This window comes from Carlito syrichta, unplaced genomic scaffold (assembly GCF_000164805.1).
Source record: "Carlito syrichta isolate Samal-C Ts95f unplaced genomic scaffold, Tarsius_syrichta-2.0.1 Scaffold303658, whole genome shotgun sequence".
Taxonomy (NCBI): domain Eukaryota; kingdom Metazoa; phylum Chordata; class Mammalia; order Primates; family Tarsiidae; genus Carlito; species Carlito syrichta.
In genome coordinates this window covers 1-5,947 of record NW_007247754.1, presented here as the reverse complement: position 1 = coordinate 5,947, position 5,947 = coordinate 1, and positions in this window count along the sequence as shown.

Sequence of the window (5,947 nt, the reverse complement as noted above, 5' to 3'; positions counted from 1 at the left end):
TGTAATACTATAAGAAAAGGATTAACAGTGGCGGGAAACTATGGGGGGGTAGGGAGGGGAAGGGAGGTGGGATTAACGGTAGTCAAAATCTGTCTGGGGACGGGGGGACACCCCTTATCAACAAGGGTGACTGAATGATGCATATCTGTATACTTCACCTTTAACTGTATCCCACAATTTTAAAATAAAAAATATGTTTAAAAAAAAACCACTCCTCTTTTCTTTCATTTATTTTATTCTTGAAGTGTCAGTTATATTTACTCTACATCTCAAATGTTATATTTACTGCAAATAAATCCATGCAAAGAATCAAAAAAGAAATCAGTAGTAACCTGAAGTAAATCAGGTTGTGAATCTAGAAGTGAAAAAAGTCAGAATTACTTTTTAAATGTTAAAAACTCCATCCAGCCTTTAAAATCAGTTTTCTTGAGATCTTCATAGAGATTTAAATCTGTGTGAAAATGCTACATGAGGCCAGGTGTGGTGGCTCTTGCCTGTAATCCCAGCACTTTGGGAGGCCGAGGTGAGAGGATTGCTTGAGCCCAGGAGTTCGAGACCAGCCTAAGCAACATAGCAAGACCTTGTCTCTACCACACACACACAAAAAAAAATTAGCCAGGTGTAGTGGCACATACCTGTAATCTCAGCTACTTGGGAGGCTGAGGCAGGAGGATTGCATGAGCCCAGGAGTTCAGGCTGCAGTAAGCCATGATCATGCCACTATACTCCAGCCTGGGTGACAGAGTGAAACCTTGACTCAAAAAAAAAAAAGAAAGAAAGAAAGAAAGAAAGCAAGCAAGAAAGAAAATAAACACAAGGTGAATACCTTTTAGAACTCAGAGCAAGGAAGTTCTCTTAACCAAGATAAAAAAGCAGCGACTACAAACAAGAAATGGATAGATTTGACTACATTAAAGTTAAGAATTTTGATCCATCGAAAGCATTTTTAAAAAATGAAAAGTTAAAACTAGAAAATATTCACAATACACAAGTGGTAAATAGTCACCATGATGGCTGTGATCAATTTCTTCTCTATGTGCCTGCCATTCCACCTATTAAAAGGTGGATGTTATTTACCCTGGAGGCTAGTCTTGCCTCTTGAATTCAGACTGACTATATTGTTTGCTTTGTTGCAGCAGAAGTTTCATTCTGAAACATTCAAGCATATGCCTTAAGAGAACTGAAAGATTCTATTTCCTTCCTCTTGGAAGCCAACCTCCAGGTAAGAAGTCCAACTAACCCCAAATCACCATTCTGTGAGCAAGTTCAGGACAGTCAACTGGAGAGGACATATGGAAAAGCACCAAGACACTTTATATGTTAGTGAAGCCTTCTTGGATCACCCAGTCCATCTTAGCCACCAGCTGAATGCAACTATGTTAGTTACCCCAACTAAAGACACATGGAGCAGAAGAACCACCCAGCTGAGCCTAGTCAACCCACAGAATTGTGAGGAGAGAGCAGTGTTGTTTTAAGCCACTAACTTTTGGGGTAGTTTGTTACACAAGAATCAAATTGAACAAAGCATAAATTCAATAAAATTCTAATCAGAAATATATACCAAGTTCCTATAAATCAAGGAAGGTATAAACAGTTCAATGGGAAAATGGGCAGAATTAAAAACAGGCATTTCACAGAAAAAGAAGAACATATGGTAATAAACATTTCAAGCAATGTGCACCATCACCATCATTAGTGATCAAGGCAGACCACAATGCAATACTATTTAATACCCATCCAGTAGGCCAAAATTTAAAGTTTGGTTGATAGTGTTAGAAAAGTCATAATAGGAGTGTGAACTGGCATAAAAACTTTGGAAATTGTTTTGGCATTACCTCCTCTCGTCAGCAATTCACATTTCCTAAGACACAGCATTCTACTTCCAAGATCACAGCACAAAAAGAACCTCTTATACAATTTTGATGGCATAATATTCAAGAATATTCATTGCAGCACTGTTCCCAAGAGCACAATCATAGGAATAACCTAATTGCCCAGCCACAGGAGGGGGGAATGAATAAACAGTAGTATATTCATACAATTAATATGGACAATAATGAATAAATATATACAATGAGACAATATAGATGATTCTTAGCAATATAATCTTAAGTTTCAAAAAGCATGATATATTTTTACAAAGTTAAAAGCAACCAAAATGAAAAGCACTTACTTTTCAGAAACACATATAGATAGAATAAATACTATATAAAAAGGTAGACAAAGGAATAATTAATAAAGAATTCAGGATAGGCCAGGTGTGGTGGCTCACGCCTATAATCCTAGCACTCTGGAAGGCTGAGGCAGGAGGATTGCTTGAGCCCAGGTGTTTGAGACCAGCCTGGGCAATATGTAATGAAACCTCATCTCTACAAAAATAAAAATAACAAACATAAGCCAGACATGGTGGCATGCACCTGTAACCCCAGCTACTCAGGAGGCAGAGGCGGAAGAATTGCCTGAGCCCAGTAGGTCAAGGTTGCAGTGAGCTGTGATTATCCCACTGCACTCCAGTCCAGGAAACAGAGTGAGACTCCAACTCAAACAAACAAACAAACAAAAAAGAATTCCAAATGATGGTTTCCCCAGATTGTAGGAGACGGATGGGAAACCATATGCTTACACATAGGTTATTTTCAAGGCTCTATTTTTGGTTTTGATAGCAAGTTCATGAATGCTTTTTATTATTTAAAATAGATACATACATAGATATATGTTTTTTAAAGCAAATCATGCCGGGACCAATGATAACAGTAAGTCATAAACTGAGAGTTATAACTAGTCTATAACCCAAGGCTGCAACTGAAGTTCCTATCTTTTAAGCAATCATGAATCAATAATAGCAGGACAAAAGTGATAAAAGTCAGAGAAGAAAGGAAGTAGAGAGAGAAGGAGGAAGGTTTTTAAGCCCTTATGCTCAATTATTCATCTATCCATGCAACAGACCTGTATTAATATCTTCTCTATTCCAGATAGAGAGATGACTATCTGGAATACAAAATGCTATTCCAGATAGAGAGATGACAATACAAAAAGATAAGTAAAACAGGGGACTCACACTCAGAACTGCGTGGAGGCTATTATTAGCCTGGTCATATGGGAAACAGAAAATATCATGGAAAGGACTATAAAGATGGGAGACAGGTTCAGGAGCTCATACCTGTGATCCCAGCACTTTGGGAGACTGAGGCAGAAGGATCACTTGAGCCCAGGAGTTCGAGACCGGCCTGGGCAACATAGTGAAATCTTGCCTCTATAAATAAATCAAAAAATTAGCTGGGGGTGGTGGCTCATGCCTGTAGTCCCAGCTACTCGGTTGGGATGCTGAAGTGGAAGGATCACCTGAGCCCAGGAGGTCAGGGCTACCATGAGTCGTGTTCATCATGATTGTGTCACTGCACTCCAGCCTGGACAACAGAGTGAGGACTCTAACTCAAAAAAAAAAAAAAAAAAACTCTCTTTTCAAAAGGATGGGAGAAAATAGTCTCCTAGTTCCTAGTATTTTGATGATTCTTCTTAACTAAAAAGTCTTTCATATGTAATACTTTACAACTGAATTCGCAATATAAATATTGTATTCTTCTAAGAAACTAGAGGATGATTATTGCAGTGCTTCCTAACATAACTTCTGTTTTATTATCTGAACATTCATTCATTTGTTCAATGTGTCCAAATTATCTACCATGTGTAGAGCACTACGTGGTATACTAAGGTGAAAACAAACACTAAGAGTTGGATCTGCCCCAAAAGAAAGCTAGTGGGAAACAAGAGAAGTAACTCAACCAGTCCACATTACTAGAAGATGCCGAAACAAGATAGCATGGGAGCGTGGGAGCCCAGAGGAGGCACATCAGGCTTTACTATACTTAATCACTGCAACAGTCTGAAATTTATATCAAAGTGTTCACACTTTAAAGATGAAGAAACATCTCAAAGAGGTGAAGTGCCTCGCTTTAAACCACACAACTAGGACATGCCGGGACTGGGACCTGCGTGTACATCCGATGACGTTGTTTATAACCCAGATCGCTTCCCACCCTGGCCAAGCTGCTCTGTGAACTACATCAAAAAGCCCTGTCTTAGATTTGGATGGAGTATGAGGCAGCCCTGGAATGGCAATTGTGTGACTTTTCATATACCTGCCCACTACCAGATGTGTGGGAAGAGACCCAGTTCAGGAAAGAATCCTGTCTGGCCGAAGTTCAGATTCATGGACTCTGGCCAGCACAGAAAACTTGGCAAGGTGAGCATATAACCACACTCATCCATCAACAGAAAAGTCACAATAGGAGTTACAAACCACCACTTCACGTTGCCACGAGCCTCTATTCCTAGCCATCACTCACTCAAGGGGAGGCCACCGTGTCTCATGTGCCCAAACTCAAGCCAGCGGGGGTCCTGTTGTGGAGAACTCCTGGAGTCCCTTCAAGTTTGGGATGGCTCCATTGCAAAGGTCTCGTTCAGGTCTGGCACAGTAGCTCATGCCTGTAATCCCAGCACTTTGGGAGGCCAAGGTGGGAGGGTCATTTGAGCCCAGGAGTTTGAGACCAGGCTGAGCAACATAGTGAGACCGCATCTTTACCAAAAAAAAAAAAAAAATTGGCAAGGCATAGTGGTGCATGCCTGTAGTCCCAGCTACTCAGGAGACTGAGACAGAAGAATTGCCACCACACTCCTGTCTATGAGACAGAGTTAGACTCTGACTCAAAAAAAGGCTGTGTGGTGACACGTACCTTTAATTCCAGCAATTTGGGAGGTAGAGGCAAGAGGATTGCCTGAGCTCGGGGGTTGAAGACCAGCCTGAGCAACGTGGGGAGACCTCATCTCTACAATAAATAAATAAATAAATTAGCTGGGTGTGGTGGCGCATGCCTGTGGTTTCAGCTACTTGGAAGGCTGAGGTGGAAGGATCACCTGATCCCAGCAGGTCGAGGTGGTGGTGACCATGAGTGTGCCACTGGACTTCAGCCTGGGTGACAGAGTAAGACCCCAACTCAAAAAAAAAAAAAAAAAAAGACCTTGTTCAGAGCATTCTCCATTTTGAGAGGCACAAAAGCACATAAGCATGGTTACTGGTTATGAATTTCCTGAATGTTTCCTGAATACAGTGGGGCGGGTAGTGATTGCACAGCACACCCAGAGCACTCAGAGAGCATCATGTATAGCTCCCACACAAGAGAGCACCGGGAGTAGAGCAAGCCATCTCCATTGTGCCAGGTTCCTGGAGGTAGGGATTTGAAAGGTAAAACAAGCCACTCAAAGTTGGTCCCAGGTATCAAAACATTTTTTTAAAAGATGCGGATAAGTAAATGTATGCAAGATGTATACATGGAATTCAAAAACTGTGTTCATCCAGGTCAAATTCTAGGTAGGTGGGGGGGAGTCTTTTTTTTTTTTTTAATTTATTATTTTTTTTTATTGTGAAGTTGTGGGGTACAGTTAAGGGTGAAGTATACAATTGCGTTTCATTCAGGCACCCTGTTGATATGGGGCGTTTCCCCGTTCCCAGACAGATATTTGCTACTGTTAATCCCATCTCCCTCCCTCCACCATAGTTTCCCAGTACAGTCAGTCATTTTCGTATAGTATTGCATTGGATCGTTTAAGGTCCATTATATGAGTGAGAACATGTGATACTCGGATCTTTGTTTCTGTGAGAGGTCACTCAGTATTATAGACTCTAGTTCCATCCAGGTTGCTGCAAAATTCATGATTTTGTTCTTTTTTATGGCTGCGTAGTATTCCATTGTGTATATGTACCACATTTTTAAAATCCAGTCCTCCTTTGACGGGCAGCATGGCTGTTTCCAGGTTCTTGCTATTGTGAACAATGCTGCGATAAACATGCGTGTGCAGGTATCTTTTTTATAGAGTGATTTGTGTTCTTCAGGATATATTCCCAGTAGGGGGATTGCGGGGTCATATGGGAGGTTGGTATTTAGAGCTT